The sequence below is a fragment of the Atractosteus spatula genome, chromosome 3, assembly GCF_055471065.1.
Source record: "Atractosteus spatula isolate fAtrSpa1 chromosome 3, fAtrSpa1.hap1, whole genome shotgun sequence".
Lineage (NCBI taxonomy): Eukaryota > Metazoa > Chordata > Actinopteri > Semionotiformes > Lepisosteidae > Atractosteus > Atractosteus spatula.
Window position 1 is genome coordinate 20030980 of NC_142708.1, and position 22544 is coordinate 20053523.

Here is a 22544-nt window from a genome sequence, read left to right on the forward strand (position 1 = left end):
ACGTTTTAAGACTAACTTTGTTTTGTTATGATGTACAGTATGCACTACTGTAGCCATTTCTTATTTAAAATCTCTTGCAATATATCTGAAAGAGCTACAGGTAACCATAAATACTGCTTCCAAGCAATTTATGCAAAAAGTCTGTTCCAAAAAAAGCTTAGGACACAGTTCAATCATGTCTATTTCAACATTTTTCAAGTGATCTTTGTTATATATTGTATGTAAGCTTTCTTTTGGCTAAGACAAGCTTCAATGTCTACTAAAGATAAATAAACCAGGGATAATACTGTAACTCAGGCACATATAGCTAATGACACATACAGTATACAGTAAGCTTGGTTAGAAACAGCCCCATCCACACATGCTCATCTAATTCACTGTACATAAATAACACTACATTTAATGTATTAATTAAATAGCATACAAATTTGGAATGTAAGAAAATTTACAGCAGTACAAGCCTGACATCAAAACCAAGCTGTGCACCTTTTACACCTGTCTGCCATGTGAAAATGAGACAGTACATGATCTGTATTTCTTCTTGCCTTGCATTTATGAGTCGGTCTCAATCATCATAAAGCACTCGCTAGATTAAATTTAAACAGCATACTCTCATTTTGGAGAAAAAAACACACTGCTAAATAAAGTGCACATACACGCTTTTTAATGATCTGGATCTGGCAATATCCAGAAGACTGCAGGCACTACGACAGCAAATGCAATAACACCCTACCTGCTCTTTAGTAGTTCTACAAGTCTAGAATCAGACCTCAGTTTGTTAAACATGACAGCTATTATTGGTGTTTTCTACCAGTCATTAAAGCTAATCATGTTAGGCAAGGAAAGCTCATAATGGTGGCAGGTGCAGGTAAAAGTTCAGTAGGCCTTAGAAGAACCTGACATTTGCTGATGCATTGCTTCAATATTATTAGTAATTTATTTGGCTGACAGTTTTATCCAAAGAGACCTTTATATTTATACCCATTTATACAGCTGAAGTATAAATTTTACTGAAGTGATTAGGGTGAACTAGCTTGGTCTTCAGTACTTTTGAACAGAGGAAATGTGGGAATGGTGAACTTTCTAGTTTGAAGTTTTTCAAGGTTATTGTAATTTTGTGACTGTAACAATTTATTTTTGTAGGTCATTCAAAATCTTGAAATTCTAAAAACGTAAGACACGTTATTGATCAAACTAGCTACATAAGCAAGAAAACTTTGTTCCTTGAGGGCTAATTTGAAATTAGGATTTTGTTCAAGGTGCTCTTTTCAGCACATTACTGCATTTCATTGAAAACTTGCTAAACTAATCACAAACTGTGTCTGTTAATAATTTAATTCTTTTGTGTAACAGCTACATACATGACAGGGGGTGTCTGGGTGCAGGCTTCACCACTTAAATGGTGCATTTCTCCTGCTAATAGCTGCAGAAAGAAAAGAGAAAAAACACTACTATGACTGCTGACAAGGTTTAATTTAATTGCAGTTATATAATATTTTTCATCCCACAGTCCTTTGTGTAGAGAACATGCTTCATCTACTACCAAACCACAGAACTCACCCGTCTGAAGCACAGCTGCCATCATTCGCCAATGGCACCATGGCCCATCAGGTCAGGCAGAGGAACAAGAGATCAGATTCTCCAACAAAGAGCACAATGTAAAGATTTAACCCCTACTTTCACAAACCATGCCACTAGATCAATAAAGGATCATTAACGTTAGCTCTAATTTTCACAAAATCCATAGGAAAGCAACTCCTACAGCACATACAGCATACCCAGTTACCATCTGGACCACCAATTTAGACATGGAGACTGGAGTGAAGAGTACCTATTGGTCCATCACCACATACAGTACTGCAACCTGTTATTTTTATGGGATAAAAAAATAACAGTCTCATCCCATACCTGACCAGGCCCAGATTCAATTAGCCTCTGAGATCTGGCGAGCTTAGGCTAGAAGGCAGCTATTTGTGCTGTTATTATGTTGATGTGTTTTTAGATTAATAAGTAAACTGGGTGTGAAGTTTGTGGCTGTATCAAACTTATTTCAAACTTTATCAGCTTTTAAGAGTACTGTATGCATCTTTTCATACAAGCAAAGTCAAGATACCCCAATGGGTATAAAGAGTCAGGACCTATAAGGGGTTGACTGCTCAAATTTACATAAATCCCCTTTCACTAACTTCATATTTCTTTTCATTTAAATCTGAGGTACAAGGTCATATTTTCCAAAAAACTGTGGTTGATTTGGCATGGAAATGGATTTGACACAGATTCCAAAAATATATTTTTAAACCAGAAAACAGAATCAGAACAATTTCGTAGTATTTGTAAAAACATAGTAGAATCAGATGATCAAGAAACATATAACTGAATACGCCAGGAACGAAGGCTTACACAGCACTGAGTTAAGATCAGTGCAAGTATTTGTACTACAAATACAGTAGATGTGTTACTAGTATCCATACATTGAGGGGCTAAAACAAAAAATACCAAAGAGTATTACATAGGAAAACAACTGTGTGCCTACAGTATATAACTTTCAGTATCACACAGTATATACTCTGTATTACAAATACATGATGAATTATCACTGGAATTTACATAGTTATAAGGCTGCATTCATAATGTAAGCATTCATAAGAACAACAATGCAATGTATGTATGATGCATTTGCATTACAGAAATGACCTGCCCAATCCTTTCCACCCACAGGTCTGTAAAATAGACTATTTGACAGCACATAACTGACGGTGTCTTACAAGGACATTTAATTCAAGGAAGAAAGAAACAAACTTAAATTGTATAGTTCATCTTTCAAATTCCACTGATAGATCCATTTACACCTGGTAGAAGTCTGCCGAACGCAGTGTTCAGTAACACAAAGGAGCTGGATATGAAGGCCTCCCCCGCCAAAACTGAACAATGAGAAAGGTCAGATCTGACGCAAACTGGGAGCTCTCTTCATCTGCAAACATGTCACTGCCTTCATAACAGAAATTCAATTGCATGCTATTGAGGTCTAGCACCTACAATGTCAGACCTCAGAAGTTTCCATTAAAAAAATGAACTAATCAACTTGGATTAAATGTATGGCCTCACTGAGACCCAATTTCACTTTCTGAAGGAAAATAAAGTCATATTTCTATGAAGACTGTGTTACTGTTGGTCTTTCTTTAATGACTAAACTAACACAGATGTGACTAAGTATTTCTGTATTTAACCAAAGGGTTATTACACACAAATCTGGCATGAACTAAATAAAAAAATAAAAGGATGGGGAAAAAAAGCTAAACATTTTTTATATGTTTTATTTGTGGACTAATAAAACATCCGTGCATGTCAGAGCCAAAACATGCAAACCCATGAGTAACACAGAAAATATGTTCTTATGCTGAATTTCTATGAATTAAAAGTGTGCCAATAAACTTAATAATAGAGGTAAACAGTGATTAAATGCATTCTTATTAATAAACCTTATAATGATGCATGTCAGATCATTTGCATTTTTTCTGGAGTGGGGCAAGATTTTGTATACTGTCTTTATTGTTTAATTTTTTTATCAATTTGAGTCTCTCTTCTACCCAAATTAAATACAAACGTTTAGTCTATAATCTCTGATTGAAATGGGTCCATACCATATACAGTATATGAGCACTAACTGTCTCCAAATCTAGAGGGCAATACTATCAACAGAACAATTCTATTATCAGAGCTATGGTTATTTTCATTTATTTTATTTTACATAAAATAGTTCTCCTGCTAGGAATGTTGATATGTTAATATATCACCTCTACAGTAGATTCCACACATTAACTCAAAATCAAGGGTTCTACTTGTCTCAAAAAAGAAATGTAACTATTTTTTTAGGGACACAGAGAGGAAAACAGAAAATTATTTCTGAAACATGTATGGATTTGAAAAACAACAAGAAAGTAAATTCCACATACACTGAAAGGAATGATACAAGTGCAATTAAAAAAACATGCATTAGGACACTGGACTTTATTTATAAATATTAAAACTGAGGATTTGCTCAGATTTTCTCTTCTGCTGTACACAGTTCGAAAACTTTTAAAGAAAATTTTGATTGGCTTCATTGATAATGGTTTACATGAACGCTAATATTATATTTCCAAAAAATGTAGGCCAAGCAATAAAAAAGCACACAAACAGCACCTAAATTAAATGACAGACAACAAGCAGATGCAGGTTCAACAAAAATCTTAGTTTATCCTGGAAGAAAATACCGATGTACACATGTGGTCTGTAGGATGTACCATCACAAACATTTTTGTAAAAGTTAAATGCTCATGTGTTTAAAATTGAGTGCCAAACTACCATGCTGTTTTTCGCTTAGATCTTGACACAAAAATGAGCAATTTTCATTGTTCCCACATGATGTCATAATTATCAGTATCTTAATTAATGCAAGTAATAGCTGGATTGATTAACTCTCATGATTGTTAAATGTGGTCTATAGAACAACCAGCAGCCCAGTCAGAATTCTGACAAAATCTTTCCATTAGGTGTTACTATCAGCTCGACATCGACCCCAGTGACAATATGCACCTTAGTGATAATATTCTAGATTTACCTTCATTTGTATTCTTTTTTACCATCTCATAAACATGCTTCATTTTAATGTAGGCGTTTTCTTTCTGTATGTATAAATCTGATTCTATACAGATGCAAATCTTAAGAAAAAAATGTTCTGTATTTAAAAAAAGCTATTAATATTAATAGCTTATTAATAATGTTCACATACTGTACTCTTGGTACATGGATGATTGAACCTTTGCTTTGAGGTGGTGGATAGGCACTGGGCTGAAAGACACATGGGACAACATGTTGACTAAGACTCCCACTACATGGTTTCTGGTCTGCTTCAGAGTCTTATTAAAACCAGACTCAAATTATTTGGCATGTGTTGTTGGCTTATATACCTTACACCTCAGTCCAAAAAAGCAATCCAAATGTGACTTCTTTATTTGTTTTCCAGTTGACTCACTTGACCAATAAAGAATCTTGCTGAAATAAAAGCAAAGTGCAATTTACTGTTTTGTGCCATTTAAAATGTATTTAAGGCATTATTTGTAGTTGCAAAATATACAAAGTACACTGTATTCAGAATATTCTGATGTTGCATGTTTCACTAATTATTCTTAAGCACATTTTTGCAATGTGCCGCTGATATTTTATTTTCATAATCATAACATTTAATCACAGGAAGACAGGCTTGTATAATAATAATTAATAATAATAATAATTGCTTACACTCCACTGAAAGCACTTTACAGGTAATGGGGTCTCCCCTCCACTACCATCAACGTGCAGCCCCACCTGGATGAATCGACGGCACCCATAGTGCACCAGAACGTTCCCAACACATCAGCTATCAGTGGGGAGGAGAGCAGAGAGTAATGAAGCCAATTTATAGATGGGTATTATTAGGAGGCCATGACTGGTAAGGGCCAATGGGAAATTTGGCCAGGACGCCGGGGTTACACCCCTACTCTTTTCGAGAAACGCCCTGGGATTTTTAATGACCACAGAGAGTCAGGACCTCAGTTTTACGTCTCATCCGAAGGATGGCACCTGTTTACAGTATAGTGTCCCCGTCACTGTACTGGGGCATTAGGACCCACATGGACCACAGGGTGAGCACCCCCTGCTGGCCCCACTAACACCTCTTCCAGCAGCAACCTTAGTTTTTCCCAGGAGGTCTCCCATCCAGGTACTGACCAGGCTCACACATGCTTAGCTTCAGTGGGTTGCCAGTTGTGAGTTGCAGGGTGATATTTTTTTACAGATCTACCCGATTTCAACCAAAGCTTCAGTAAAATTCATTAGCAGCTAAAATTAGAAGGTACTGTACAATGGTTAGAAATGGTGTCCTACAAAACACAACACATCAGTTTATTGCCAAAGAAGAACAAAACGATTCTTTTTTTTGGCAGCTATTTTCTACCGATTGTTTTTGCTAACCATTATAACATTTTAAATACAGTGGCAAGTAGATGTTACTCAGAATATTTTCTGCTTTTACTGTACCATGATGATGAATAATAAACAATTATTCTTTATTTTACTAAACTAAGATCACATTTCACATTCACATTAAGGGGAAAGCTGAGTTCTTGCCATATAAAGTAAGAGGGCATTTTATTATTTGAAAATCTTTTACTAGTGCTCCAAGCTGTAGGCTTATGTTTTGTTTTGAAGAGTGATGAAATCACTGCAGCTTGATTTTTTAGCTTAAGTTAAACATTAATATCAAACCTGTAATCCGTTGTTATTCATTGTTAGCTGACTCTCCTTCGGTTGTGTAAAAGTTCCTATTACACTATCCACAATTTGAAAAAATAAAAAAACAGTAATAAACAAAGCATGGGCATTTTCCTAACCAATTATGTTTGAAAGGGCGGGTGAACAAATGCTGGCAATAGGGAAACAGCAACAGAAAACACATTTCTTTTGGGGAATGTTCTGAAATTTAAACTCTAAATCTGAAAAGGAATCTGTGGCTTATTTCATATCAACACCATCTAAACACCAGCATTTAAATCATGGTCAGGCCTTCTAACCTACAGAGCCCTCTGCAACGCTGTTCCTAATTAACTCTGAGATCTGCAGACCCTCATGTTCCTGTGTGGATCTGGGGCTACTCCTTCAGCTGTCAGACCTTCACTCAAAATTCCATCACTTTCAGTTAACAGCCTCAGCTCACACCTTGTTCAAAAGTAAATGGTACACACGTCTGCTCTCTCTGGCTTTCCATTAATGTACTCTGTTTCTATTAACCACTGGGACACTAGCTGGCACATATAAATGCCATTTTCTGGTCTATGGTTATTTCTCTATCACATACATTCCTTCTTTTACTGTACTGTTTTTTTTTCTTAAAAATGCTTCATTCTTAATGCTTCATTAATTTACAATCACTGCAAATCACTGAAGAGGCTGGACTTTTTTTGCACTGAGTCCCTTACCTGTGTGCTGTCAGTTTGTTGTCAATTTACTTATGAAATGTTCTTAACTTGAGTGTCCAGGCATTATGACATACTGTATATTGCGCATAGATTCCAGCTCCATTACTACATGAAAAATTAGAATTGTCAGTTGCGGTTTTCTGAAATTTGTTAATTTGCTCCAATTCACCATTATTTCAAAGTACCTATTTTCTACAATGAAAGTCCCACAGCATCTACAGCTCAGAGTGTGTCTGACTATCACTGTATACACTGCAAAGTCTTATAAACCAGTACTTCAAAAGGGTAGGGCTTGCTCAGGAGAGCTGTGAAAACCTTAAATAACCTGACATTTCTCCACACCAGCAGCATCAGACAATGTACAATACCTTTGTTATCAGCAACCATATCAAATTTCATTCTGGAACATGTAACATTCTAAGGTGCATGCCATGTCCTTAATTTAGGAGTATTAGAATATTACTGGAATGTCCCTCTATAAAGAATCGATCCGGCAGGACTAATGTCAACTTTTCTTTTCTATCTCTTCTCATTTTGCATTGATTTGTTTAAATTCTGCTACACTTGCCATTTCAAATTCTTTAAATACTTCAGCCCCTAGCACATTGCACATAAGCTAGGATTTATAATGTTTTTTGTGGCTAAGATGAGAACTTCTTTGTTCTTTTTAGGGAGAGGAAAACTACCACAACGAGGTGAAAACTGTTTTCCTGGCACACACGGTATCAGGTGGTACTGAGGTACAAAGGTTTGTTGTTGGTCACACTGTCATACAAAGGCAATAGGTGTGGATAACTGGGAATGGAAATACAGTATATCCGATGTGACTTCCAACAAACTGATAATCGAGAAAGGAGAAGGGTGTATCAAAGCATTTCAAAGAAATGCTGTCAAATGTAAACCACTCGTCTTGTGGCAGAGCTCTTAAGCTGCTTTGTAAAGCTCATCTTGACTGCTGTTTGGAATTGAACCAAAAGCAATAAACCATGTCTCCCCTAGTTAATAAATAAAGAGGAGATTTGGTGCAGTGTCACTAACCTTCCTGTAGTGACATCTGTGGTTAAGACATTTGTAAAACTCAGGCAATGAGATCATAATCCGTTTTAAAATTGTTACATTATTTTTAGAACATTTCCACAAAAAAAATCCAATGATCAGGAGCTTGCAAAAAAGGTAGGAGAACATACTGTACATACTGTAAACTAAACAAATTACCTGACCCAGTCTAATCACTAATTAGGCCAACAGTTTTTGCATTAGTACAGGGCACCTTGCTTCTACTTCTTTCTAAAGAAAAATTTCAATAAAAGAACACAACCAAATCAAATTTAATCTTAATAGTATCTCAGATTCCACTCAACACTGCAATTTGTTAGATGTCCCAGTAAACCATATCAAGCCTGAAGATTGACAGTAACCTGAGGTTTTTAAGCAGCAGTGATCTGGGGCTCACTGGCTTAGTCACATTCATTGAATTCAAAACTTCCATCACATTGTGGTACATTTACACAATTTTCAGATGCACTACTGCGACTGCCTCTGTATTAGTGATTAAAACATATACTGTACCAACCACAAAAAAAGTGCTCAGTGGGCCTTTTTAATGACATCCCATCTCCTCTGCAGGGCCATTTTCATACGACTCGCTGTATTAGACCTTTTCATAAGACCCTAAGCAGCTACTGTGACAACACATATATTTCAAACCACTTCTGTATGCATGTCATGGCAGCAATGAGCAAGAAACAACAGCTGGCACCCTGAAGTCAATTATAAAAGTAATCCTTCTTTTGTGTATTGTTCATAGACCAGTTAAAGTTGATCCCTGCGTCTTGTAACACAAACTACACAGCAATTAGGTTTGTTGAACAAAATATAAGTATTTAAAATACATTTCACCGCAGGATACAACTTTGTCTCCTTAACATTAACAAAAACAGCTCCTGTTTTTAAGAAGGAGATGATGTATGGAATAGTTAGAAAGACCTAATGTTTTCAGTATTTTGTATTATTAACAGTGCAGTCTTAGCTACTTGTACCGTACGTGTTCATGATTGTTCTTTGGGAAACTGTCACTGCTAAAAACAGAACAATGCACAGCTGACTTTCCAAACATGAAGAGCTGTGGAACATATCCAGGACCTGAAGAGGTTTCCTTAAGTATTTCCCTACTCTACCACACCCACATATGAACAGTACACAATGTTTTAAAAAGGAAACAGTTGTTGTCATATACTTTTGAGGGCTGTTTTCCCCATAGTTCTTTTCGGTATCTGGGAAAGGTCATATACTGTTCCTAGTTCCTGTAGATTTATTTGACATTTGACTGTGATCAAGCAACATTCATTTGACTTCACAACATTAATAAATCTCAGCAAGAGAATGTGATTGTGTGGGCTGGCTACACCACCAATCTCACCCACACTGTTCCTAACAGAAAAATTCTAGAATGTGCCATTATTAATCTAGTCTATCAAAATATTTACTAGTCTTTTGGAGTAGGTCACGGTAATTTAGGACAATTATTTTATTTTGCTGAAAAGAAAGGATAATTATCAGCTGCTACAAAAATGTAATGGATGATGTGATCTTGTATTTTATGAAAAACACTGTGTGCCATCATATTAAAAATGAAAACAGCTTTTAGACATAAAACACTTGGCATTTTATTTTAGCTTGTATCACATACTAAGCATAGCACCTGTCACTAGATAAAATGAACTTTGACTTTTCCCACTTGTCATCTTGAAACTGCAAGCAGCAGAATCAAACTAATAATAAATTCAAGAATTTTGTCTAGTTTAGCTCCTGAACAAGTTGTGATGGTTAAAATCGCAGCTGAAGTGAATTAGAACTGAAGAGAACATGTCTACCGGTCTGAAGAAGGACTGAAACATCCATTAGTTTGCAAACTTGCAGATTCAGCAAAGCCGTTTGAGCTGTCAGTCATAAATTGATCATAAAGTCATAAAGTGACAACCTACTAAAAAGAAGTATTGAAACAGTGGAATCAATTTGCCAGTGAAAAATGAAGAATGCATTAGCAGAAAATGGACCAAATAGAAGTATAAGGAAATAAATACTCATTGTGGGGAATGTTAATTCCTTATCAAGTTAAGGAGAGACTGTGACAAGTCAAACCCTCCCCTGCTCCTGCCAGGATTCAATGCCATTCGTTCCCACTCTACTCCGGCATATCCCACAGCTGATAACTCCGATACATCAAAGGCCAGGCCCGCTGCCATGGCAGAGTTCTACCCAGTCAAGATGTGTAGGTGGGGCTGCACACTGGTGGTGGTGGAGGGCAGTCTCCATTAACCTGTAAAGTGCTTTGAGTGCAGTTTCCAGAAAAGTGCTATATAAGTCCAAGTTATTATTATTATTATTATTATTATTATTATTATTATTTCAGAGGGGGTGACGTCACTTCAGAAACTCATTCAGTGCACTGTTACATCTGCATAAAGTGTTGAATACTTTAAAAAAAATCACCCCCTTTGTCCCAATATCTTATCTTTGAAATTTTCTGATGCACTTTCATAATATATTGATTTAGTTCCCGTTTCTCATTTTTTTGTTGATTGTTCCAGTCGAAACCTGATTGCAGACTGTAGTTTCTACAATTACAAAGGTACACGTTCTGTTGTTTTGATGTCAGTAGTTTGTGTCCTCGGTACAGATTTACAGTGGAGGATTTTCAGTTCCTGAGGTTGAATATCTGCTGACTCATGGAAACCAAGAAACCTTTTCAGCAGTACATCTATGAATTGTTTTTTTGCAGGGGTCTGGGTGAATGAACGGAAAGTAATGAAAAGAAAATACAGTACAGTGGGTTTATGGACTGTGGAAAAGCAAGTGAGAAGTGACGGCCTCTGATTTTTCCACACGTAGAGGTAAAAGGTAATATTATTCAAGTATTAACAACAATCACATTCTTTTCATATATTATTCAACTAATTGTGATACTTTACAGGTGTTAATTGTATTTTCAGTTATTACAAGTCTGTAGCATCTGAAAATTGAACAATGGTAAAATCCAAATAAGTGTACAAAAAATCCCCTGTATTCAAAAGGAATGTGCATTGCAGTTGCTTGCAGTAGTTTGATCAGTTGTTCCAGGGACAGATGTTATTCCAGAAAAAGAATAGTCTGATTTACTCTCCCAACAACAGCAGTCAAACTGCATAATGAAGATCCACAGATTTAAAAAAAAATAAGAGAAAAGGAAATAATCATAACTACTACAGAGAAAAATATTATATTAATGATCACCAAAATAAAAAGAATGAATTGTGCCATAATGTGTAAAGTTAAAGTAATACAACAGTCTTAAGAACCCTTATTTTCCATTAAAATCTTTATGTAGAAGTGATGACTATCCCCATAGAGATGGCGCATTGTAGGAATTATCTGCAGATTTGTTTTCTTCTTCTCACAACAGCAACGCCTTCCCTCTTTAGTCTGAGATGGTCTCTGTAGTGACATGTACAACAGGGGCAATTTCTAACCATGAAAATAATTAAATAACCACTTAAACAATAATTTCCCAAGTGGTTGAAACTATAGAATATATAACACATTAAACAGCAACAGAGCTTGAGATGGTATCATTCTGGTTTGATTTTATCCATCAAAACAAGTCTACAGAGAAACATAGAAGATCAAAGATAATACAAAAAACCATTTAAGTTGATACAATACTGAATGCTAAGAAAACATTAAAGAAAGTTGCTCCTTTTATTTTTGCTTTGACATACAATGGCCCTAAAGTATATAACAAATATACAGCATAAAGTGAAGTTTCATTTATGCATGTTTTCCTCATTTGAAGATAAAACTTGGCACTTCAGGATTTAAGTATTTTAAAAAATAGGGAAGACAGTATCCTGAACAGAATCATGAGTACAAAAATGTGTTTTTTTCTGAAATTGCACAATTGAACATGTAAGAGACAACAGAAAACAGAAACACTGTGTGTTTTAAAAACACACACACACAGCTGAAAAAAATCAAAATGCTAAGCAGCTCGCAACACTGAATACATTTTTTATTCATAAACTGCTCTTTGGCAAACTCCTGAAGTTCCCCATTAAAACAGTCTTTGGAAAAATGAAGTCTTCCACACTGTCACACCAATTCCAGATGATGCATTCTAATAAGCAGAGAGGGTCATTTCTTAATAGGGCTTGCCTTAACTGTACCACTGACTGTGCTCAAGGCCTTTCCACCTCACTTACACATACACAACACACAAATATAGATTGAGCCGAATCAGCATTTTGGCAAACTGCACTTTTCATTTTTGACGGCTGGCAAGAGACTTTTAATCAGCATCAAAATCATGAACAACACGGACAGGTTGCTACACAGTGGCAAGAAATCCAGAGTTTGTTTTTTTTTTTGCACAACAAACAAACTGAAGTCTGAAAGTTTTCAAAATGTGTTCAGGTCATGGTTTGGGATTTGGCAGTCCTGGAAGATAAACTACAAATAGGGGGAAAAAATATCAATTTTGTGTGGGAATTTGCCATCTTTGTTGGCAGATAATGCTAAAATTTTCATTTTTGTATTACATTTTTCAGAAGGAAATTTGAGTAATTTCCACTTTAAGATAATCATTTTTTATTTTTTTTATTAAAATCCTATGAGAATATCCCTTCAACTATTGACATATTTTAATGCACACAGCATTCCACAGGAACATGGTCACGTCAGTAGCAGTTGTAAAAAAGTATCACATTGTGATGCTACATTACTATAGCTGTTATATAGACATGACAGTAAAGATATTTTAATTCTCTATTTTAGTTTTTTTATTCTAAAACACATTAAATACATATTTTTGAGAGAAATATTTGTGTTTCAAACTAGCATATTCTTAAAATGCTTGTGGTTTACTGTCAATTTGCTGTCAGGTACCACTCTGCTGCATAGTAAAGTTTAAGAAAAAAGGAGTTTTTTCATTGTTGCATATGGCATCACAGTGCATAGCAAGCAGTGAATTAAATATCAGACTGGTATGTATTCTCACTAATTGAAATAGACTAGTCTTTAAAAAATGTTTGCATTCTTCAACGGACTGTTAGCTACTTCGAAAATGTGTCATTTACATTTTTTATTTTATACTTTTTTGTGGTATTATAACATTTTGCTTATTCAAGGCTTTATTAAGTGTCCTTGTTTATACAGTATCTATTCATATCTCCTGTCAAGGTTTGGTTACCACTCCTTTCTCTCTCTTCACACTGGTGGGCCTCAAGGGTCTGTTCTGGGTCCCTTCTTTCCTCTGTACATGCGCTCCCTAGGTCATCCCAGATCCTCAATTTTTTTATAAATCTGTATGCTGATTCTCGTTTTCTCAACCTGACCGACAGTCATCCCCTTCCTGAACACACTCCCATCCAAAGGCAATGTGTGTCTGTTAATAGAAGGGGGGCACAGTTTAAAGTGTTGAAGGTCAGTAGAGACAATAGTTTAAAGTTTTAACAGAATGTAACTTAGGTATCACTTAATGTAGTATATTACTGATTTTAGATAGAAAAATATAATGCTTGTCAGACATTTTCTTAGGGCAACAACCACATCACTAATGAGTAAACTAGCGAATGCCTTCATCATAAATCAATGCTTATGTTTTTGTTGGAAAACACCAACTTCCTGCTTAGTCACATGGTACAATTCCAACCATAATATACTCTTCATACACTTGTGACTTCCAATAGAAAGCACCGTTCTGATATTTAGCTAAGGTAGTCAATAACAAATGTAAATTATATCAAAAAGTAACACTACCTTGTGAAAAGAACACTAGATGTCAATGCTAACAAATCTTGTCACAGTATCCAGTAAGCATGTCCTCTTTTGATCTACAGTATATATTATTGCTAGGATAGAATATATATAAATAGGATAGAATACAGTAAACCCTCAGATTAATGGAATTTGCATTAATGGATGTCAGATTTACTTGACAAAATCTGCTATGGGGAAATTATGTCTGCAAAATCAGAAATACTGGTGTTTTTCCAATAAACATATTTTCCAAATAACATTTAAAAACGCACAAATAATAAAACAAAGATAAATATTACACATGAATTTTAAATTCATGAATAGCAATGGTATCTAAAAGTGGTAGATCAATTGCTTACGACGGGATCGTGTTCTGTATGATTTAGCAAATTTTATACAGTATATTCATGACACATTAATTAGTTTGTATATTTATGATTAAGATGCACAGGAACAATTTTCATTGACAGTGTCGATTCCAATTGTTAAAACAATAATTAAAAAGATCAAGTAAGCATATAAACTATATATGTATTTTTTTGTCATATAATAGTGTGTTTTTGGATTGCAAAAATGGCATTTGTGATTTAACGGACAATCCGCAATAATGGACACACCTTTCTCTCTATTATTCCATTAAACTGAGGGCTAAACTGTACGATCATCTGTCATTGTTGTCCTCAAGTAAGTTTTCAGTTGCCCCAAGGAAGAAAAGCATTTCTCAGATGATGCTGCAGTCACTGGGATAGTTAGGCAAATGTAGTGTTTCAACAGGTTCATAAGGATGTCACACAGTGCCATTTCATGAAAGAACTACTATCTTTTTTTTTTCCTTCCATGTGCACTCTTCTTCCAAGCTATTGTCGGCAAAAGTGTCTTTGAACATCCAGGAAAAGTTCTGATTTCTTGAAATCAAGTCTTGTTGATTGATACTATAAGTGGTAGAAAAAGCCTGTACTGTACACTATGAACTGATGGGCTCTCAGAAGACAGAATGTCTGCAAGGGCCTTGAAATAAGCAGGTCATTTTCAGAAAAGGTCTTGCAGGTCCTTAATAAGGGTATCCAGAGTTCTGTAGACTTTTTAAGCCCTATAATACTCCTCAGGTTTCTCAAGAGCAGACTATTCATCCTGCTAGTGTTGCAGGAATAATACCTCTGAGTGTGGCTTGAGGTCCAGTGTAAACGCTTTTCTTGTACAGTTCATTCACATCATTAAAAGTCCAGCAAGTATCACTGACTGATTTAACTCTTCAGTTCAATTTTCTTCTGATGTCATTTTTTCAATACCGCTTATCTTTCTGAACTCACTGAGTCTGGAGAGCTCCAAAATCATTTTGAACAATTGGAAATGGCCAAACTTAATATGTGAGAATGTCAGCAAGAGAAGTCCCATCTCTACATGGTCCTGTTAAAGCCAATAAGCCACCTTACTGGCAACACCATTTTTACATTTTAGGTTTAGAAAGAATCTGCCTTTATGAGAGCGTTTCAAACCACACTTAAAGTAAAATATATACAATAACTTGTAAAACCTGCAATTTACACCACAAACTAGACAAAACCTCCCAGTATATGCACAGCGCTGTGTTCCACGATTTAGAATGGGACAACAAAACCTCCAGTGATGTGAAGCGGCTCTATTGCATTGTAAACAAGCAGGCTTGCAAATACATTTCTTTTAATCCAATACAAATATTGCTCTTGATTTTGAGATTTTGAGATTTGCTGACAAATACTGCTTACCTGTTAACTCTGTATGCAGATCACTTTGGAACATTTCCGGGGTGAAATGTCTGCTGCACAACCTGTACTTATTCGCTTGTACGACACATTACATTAGTCATTACAGTGACTAGTGAGCAGGAAGGGCCGCATCACGTCTCAATCTGTGGTAAACTCGAATGTGAGTATATTGTTATTTTAAGTTTGCAACAATATGGCGATTTTGTGCTTAATTGGAAATTTCAAAATTTTCCTATAATAATATATATAATAATGAATTTCTTTTGTTACCGAGATTTAACATATCCCATATCCAGCTCAAAACCCTAATTCTTACCACTGCCTGTCTTCAGTCTCTTATCTCTCCCTACAGTACATGCCCTCTCACCTTCTCCACTCCTGGCAGACTTTGAGTGGCGCCACTTCAGACAACATATCTGATCCATCAGCTCTCAACCACATGCTTCAATAACTATTGCACTGTATTGCACTAATGTTTTTAGTTCTCAAACTGGCAATGTGACCCACTAATTGCACTTACTATAAACTAAGTGAATGTACAGTATCTACAGTGTGTTTACATTAGTGTTCTTTATCCATACTGATCACTTTTAACTTTCATCATTTTGTTTATTCCCATGATATTTGCATTGGCTGTCCAGTTTCTGCTAGTTTTATTGGCATTTTAATCATTTATTTTACCAAATGGTATTGTAAAATTGTGAAAATTTTCCTTGCACAGTAAACCCTCAGTTTAATGGACTGATTTAGAGGAAGGGGTGCCCATTATTGCTAAATGTCCACGAGAACTAACATGAGAAAAATATATGTATCTTTTGACTCTTTAATCACCTTCGACACAGTCAATGTAAATTGTTATGAGAAATATACAAGGTCTTTATTTTAAATGTCATAAATATACTGAATAAAAGTGAACAACACCCATCATATGCAATTGAGCTATCCCTACAGGGCCCATTGATATTCCTGAATGTATAAACCTACAGTATGTAGTAGTTATGTTTTCCTAGTTTTATTATTTGTGCATTTCTCTGTTATTGCTTGTGTTTTAGATTTTACAGACAAAATACCCATTTAGCAGATTTTGTCCGTTAAATCCAAATCTGTTTAAGCTTAGCTTAAATCTGTTTAAGCTAAGTTTGTTAAACAGAGGGTTTACTTAATACTGTATATACACCACAGATTGCCATCAGGAGAGAAGGCCATGAAATAGGCAAGTTCTGCCCAGCCTCCAGTTCCAACAGTTTCAGCATGAGTGAGCCAGTTGGAATTCTGTATAAATATATTACATTTAAGACACATTTTTACACTGGAAGTGACCCAGATTGAGGGCATCTGCTCTGCAAGGTAATAAAAAAGGAAGAGATTGGTATATCTAAGACAGCCCCACTCATACCAACACACAAAGATTAATTTCTGTAAACAATTAATTGTTTAACACTTAGATTCTGGAAGATGAGGGTAAAGTTTAAAGAGACATGAATGGGAAAAGTCATTGCTACCATGGAAGAAAATTTTAGTGCCCTCATCTGATTTTGTGACATCATGGCAAATTGCTTTTGCTTGAGTGGATTCTTTGCTGTTATTGTGAGGAAGAATATGGGTGTTAAAAGTATTCTGAATCAAATACTTAACAGTAACCTCAGAAAGATCATTTTAAAGCCAGTTTGCACTGTTGCTATTATATATGAGCCATGCCCTGATTAAGAACTGAAGGAAGATGAATTATAACATTTCAAATGCTGACATAAACGAATACTGGACCCAATTACTGGGGTTGCTCTGGCATGTCAAATGATACATTTGAGAAATCTGTAGACTGAGACAGCATTGTGATCTACAATTGCGAAATTTTATTAAAAGCATTTGTGTGTGTCCTCATCACTGTGAACATGCAAGCCAATATACAGTTATAGTCCTTGTAAAACACACATCAATTGGCACAACACCATCACATGGGGAATTTGTTTAACTGCTGCCATTCACATGCACATGATCTCATCCATGCACCTAATGAATTCCAAGTGAATATACAGACAAAGTCTTCTTGGGGGCAATTACAAAAATGTATATCCACACTATAATACAAGGATATGATGTGTGACATTTTATGAAGGTCTGTTTTAAAATCAGGCAGGGTCGGTGCTCTCGTCTTGTTAGGACTTTGTTTCTGCTGATCATAAATGTTCAAATGGATACAACAATGGCTTAACTGACCACAGTTATTTTCCTTTGTTTCGTTGAAAACATGTTTTTCTTTAGGTATACAGTAGATGTTCGTGCAGACAGCACTTGCAGACATCAAATTCATTTTAAGAAATGTACGTTGCAATTGCTTAAGGCAGGACAAGGAAGGGGCTGCTGGCGGAGTACTTCACCATTCAGCATTGAACCACTGTAATTCAACAAGGGCGTGCTATGCTTAATCTAGAGTTTCTTTAACAATTTTTGATGTGGATCGCTAGTCAGCAAGAGTATTTAGGCATCTAATAACTAAAGCAGAGAAGCATGACAATTACTGTAGGCATGAGACAGCTCACAGTGTGACAATTCTCTACACAACAGTTCTCTACATTGACAGATTACTGCAGTGATGATTAGCTGTGGCGACATTTTAAAGCTATGACAACTAGCTGCGCATACTTACCTACATCAATTATCAGAGTACGCTGTAAATACTGCAAAGAAGGCACAAATGCATAAATGTTTTATTTACTATAAAATATATACTTGAAAAGGTTTCTATTTCTGTTATACCTACAAATAGAGGGATCAGAATCTTAAACGCTTAAGTCCTGTCATGTATAAAATCAAGCACTGTAATATCCATATCTACCAGGTTACACAATGCATAAATATCCAATAATGGAGACTTGCAGTCATGAAGAGAACAAGACAGAAGTGAAATGAGGAGTAAATACATGATAGAGGTGAAAGGAGGATTAAATATAGAGGCATGAAAAAGATGCAAAAAGAAGTGGCTGTTTGGCCATTCTAAACCTCTCGGTAGCCAGAGACTAACTGATTAATTACAGAGGATCTCATCCAGCCCTTTACTGAAAGAAGCAATGTATCACTTTCAATGCCATGACTGGGTAGCCTCCCAAACCCCCCGTCCTGTTCTCAGATTTATATGCACTTTCATGTAGTTTCCACTTGTGAAACCTATGTATTTCACTGTTGAAAAAGTATGTATCCACTGTCAATATTATCAGCACTGTGGCAAAGCTGGATTACTACATAGTTCCAGCCCTAGCTATGGATCCTATGAGCTATAGAGCTATTGAGCATGTGGGGTAGTATCATGTAATAAGAAAGGGTTAATAAAGATATTCTATTCTATAAATAATTTGCCATCTACAGCAAATAGCGAGCACCTTGCCACTAAAAGGGGGAACACTATTGTTTACTTGATGGTTGACTTTTTTTCTTTATCAATGTATATAAACACTAGCCTGTTTTCACAGAATTCATACAGTACATCAGTTGCCAATTAGATTGTTGGTCAAACTCATTTCCCACTTTTTTACAAAAACAATCTCTGATGTTTTGAAATACATTTCATTCCCTTACCCTGTGAAGCAGGGACCACCATGCCCACAACTAATAAATCTTTTTAAACCAGGACCAAATCGTATGCTCAGTTCTTAAGGTGAAAGGTTAACTTGACAACAACATGGAAAATCTAACATCTCTCCCGCCCACATGCAATCTATACTGCAGACAGAGTCTTTGTCTTCTCTGGCTTTAATTGCCTGCTTTCACTTGCGGGCTGAATAGAACATTCAACTTGCTTAATGATGCCTCTGACAGAGAATACAGCTTTTGCATTTCCAACCCTGATGACCTCAGGGCTGGATATATTGACTACTTAATTTACTTTAGGTTGGATTTTTTTTCTAGCTTACAAAAACTGGAAACACAAATGATTGGGTAGTCCTAATTCATGGTATTCAAGTAAAAAAGACAGCAAATTATAAATAAATGTTTAAATACTGTATCTACATGGCCTTAGACTGTACAGTATGTGCCCAGAAATGCAATGGTTTATCTTTGCTTTTGTCCAAAATATATTTATTCTGATCTCCCGGTTGCATGTTTAATTAATTAGCATATTTGAAATCTATGGCTAACTTTTTTAATGATAAAAGTAAGAGCACTGAAAACAGTGCATAGCTTTCAACTTTTAAAATAGTTCATTTAAAAAGCAGACATAACTGCACATTGCTTTGTCGGGTCAGGTAAGGCAATACAATCCAACATCACTTTCAAACGTCACGCTCATCAAGATTTCAAATGCTCACAAAGCACACTGCATAGCTTTAAACTGATTGGCCAGACAGTGTGTCCTGTTGCACGACAGAACCATAGTGGAAGGGAAAAGTTATTTGCTACAACATTCGCTCTTCAGATGCTGTGCAACACTTCAGCTTGTCTCACAAACACACTGCATCATGGCAAGACAGCACAGTGGCTCTTGTGGAGAATTTGTTGTTTTATGCCTAGATATGTCAACAAAACATCACAAACACAGCATTCATTTTCCCTTTTTGTAGGAGTTCAGCTTATTTTAAAACAGCTGTAATAAAATATGTGATTATCTCCTTAGCTTAATTCATGCATCAATTATAAGATATAGGTTCAAATACATTCCCCCAACGTACCACTACAGTAATGTAATACTGGAACCAATAGCCTCCCTCTGCTTGTCTTGATCTTAAAAAGCAATTAGCATGTCTGTGACAAATGAAGCTTTATGTATGTTTAATGTCAATCACAGCTTCTAGAAAAACACATTTATCTAATGTTGATTTTATGTTGATTTTATTGAAACGCCTACAGCTGGTGTTTGTGCTGCATCTGTGAGTGACACCAGCCTGAGGACACACCCCTGCCGAGATGAATACAAGCTGACATCTTGGAAGTTAGAATTTCGTCAAAAGTTTGTGCAATGAAAATAACATTACAGGTGCTTTATTTGCATATTTGCAACAACAGGGGGTGATGTTTAGCACATGCTTTTTCAAGCTCCCTGCTATTATGTTATTAAGTCAAATCGATCCATCTACATGCAAAGCAACACCTAAACCAATTACAGTAATTTAAAGAGAAAAAAATGCTGTTTATTATATAGAAAAAACACATGAATTCCAGAACATACAGTAGATGTCAGCATCTTTCATTAAACAATACCAAACTGACATATTTCAATTGAATTGTGCAAGTAACTAGTTCTGACATCTTATAACTAGCTTTAACTAGTATGTAATGAGCCCAGAAAGATGCCAGATGAATTAATAAATATATGTATTGTAAAAAAATAATCATGAAAAAAAGATGACAGCAGCCTGGTATAGCAGGGAGTTATCTATTAAACTACTGCTGCTGTTCTTCCTTTTTACTTTCAAGAAAATAATTTATAGTATGAGCTACATCAGTTTTTTCTTTGAAGATATAAAACTAAGAAATAATAAAAACATATTACATTGATTTCATTAAAAAGAAAAAAGTTTGTATAAAGTAAAAGTAAATTGGATCACACATATTGCCAATTAGTCAATTAGTCCTACAGATCTTACTATCACTTTTACCTATTACACTTAACAGGCTGCAAACAGAAGACACAAGGATACATTATCCATTGGTGACACAGCTGTCCATATATGATATCCATTTTCAAGCTGTAGTATAAGGAGACAATGCAATACTAAACATGGCAATTTCAAATTTAAAAATACTGCATTAAATGTAATATGTGCTGTGCATTTAAATTGCTTAAGTTATAATTCAACAAAACAATGTACTGTACCATCATGATTTATTTTACGTTTAAATAAACAAGTTGTATTCCCATAATAAATGCAAGGCATATTCTGCATAAATGACATAACCTGACTGCAGCCTATGTTACATCACCAACAGGAAAATGAAGTTAGAGCAAACACTGAGATGTGTTGCCATCTTTCTAATTTATCCTCCTAGTCTTAAGCTATTAACTTGCATCACGTCATTATGATGGAGCCCCTAGCCAAGACCTTCCTGTAACATCTGTTTAAATAGTTACTTAGTTTGTATAGCAATGACAAAAGCTTTAACAGTTTCATGTTTTTAACAGATCTACAAAATACAAAAAAAAAGAATGTACGAGAAAAGAAACTTTTAAAGAATAGCGTAAAAAGTGTACGGCCCAAACCCTGTATAATAAACAAACCTATAGAAGCATGTCTGATTTTAAAACACAACAGATTAATTGCATTGGTATAAGTCAGGCAGAATTTCAAGAGTAGGCTATGAAGCAGAAAAAAATTGCTTTGTAAGGAACTACGATCGAATTAAGGATTCATGCCTGCTGTCTTTTTACTGAATATTTATGATGCATTCATTTGGTTAAAATGTGTAGTCAACTGTGACATAAGCACATTCAAATCTGACTGGTATCAGCATAATTGACTGTAATGAAATGTCGAGTAACTTGCGGATCTTTATGATATGCTACTGTATACAGTATGTGTTTATTTTTCAATTTTTTAAAAATACTTCATTTAAAAATATTTCTGAAATGTAATGTTTTAAAAAATAAATTCACAACTCTTTTAACAAGGAACTCTTCTAACCAGAATAATTATAAACGATAACTACACACTGGTAATACAGTGTGCATTAAAAAAACAATAAGCCAATTTAACATTACCCCTATAGCCAAAAAGCTACTTTAAAATCACTCCCCTGACCACTGTTTTTATTTTAAAAAGTTTCACAAATAATAAAATGAGATGTCATTAAAACATCTACAGCACACATTTTCTATTGATCTTCAGCAGTCTGCAATCAAATTCAAACCTGATAAAAAACAAGCATCAATCAATCGCACAATTAAATCCATGCAGGAAACCTCTGTGTTGAATCAGCTGCTATTGATGCTCCACACACACACAAGAAATGAATCAATTTTGTAGACTGCTACATCAGTCCTTAATGCAGACAGTACAGAACAAGCACCTGCTGTTCCCAT

The 22544-nt window shown here is 35.4% G+C and overlaps 1 protein-coding gene across 5 annotated transcripts in view; it reads right to left on the minus strand.

The window, feature by feature from the left end:
* pam (peptidylglycine alpha-amidating monooxygenase) overlaps positions 1-22544 on the minus strand; it is a 120326-nt gene that overhangs the window by 85023 nt on the left and 12759 nt on the right. The window lies entirely within an intron of this gene.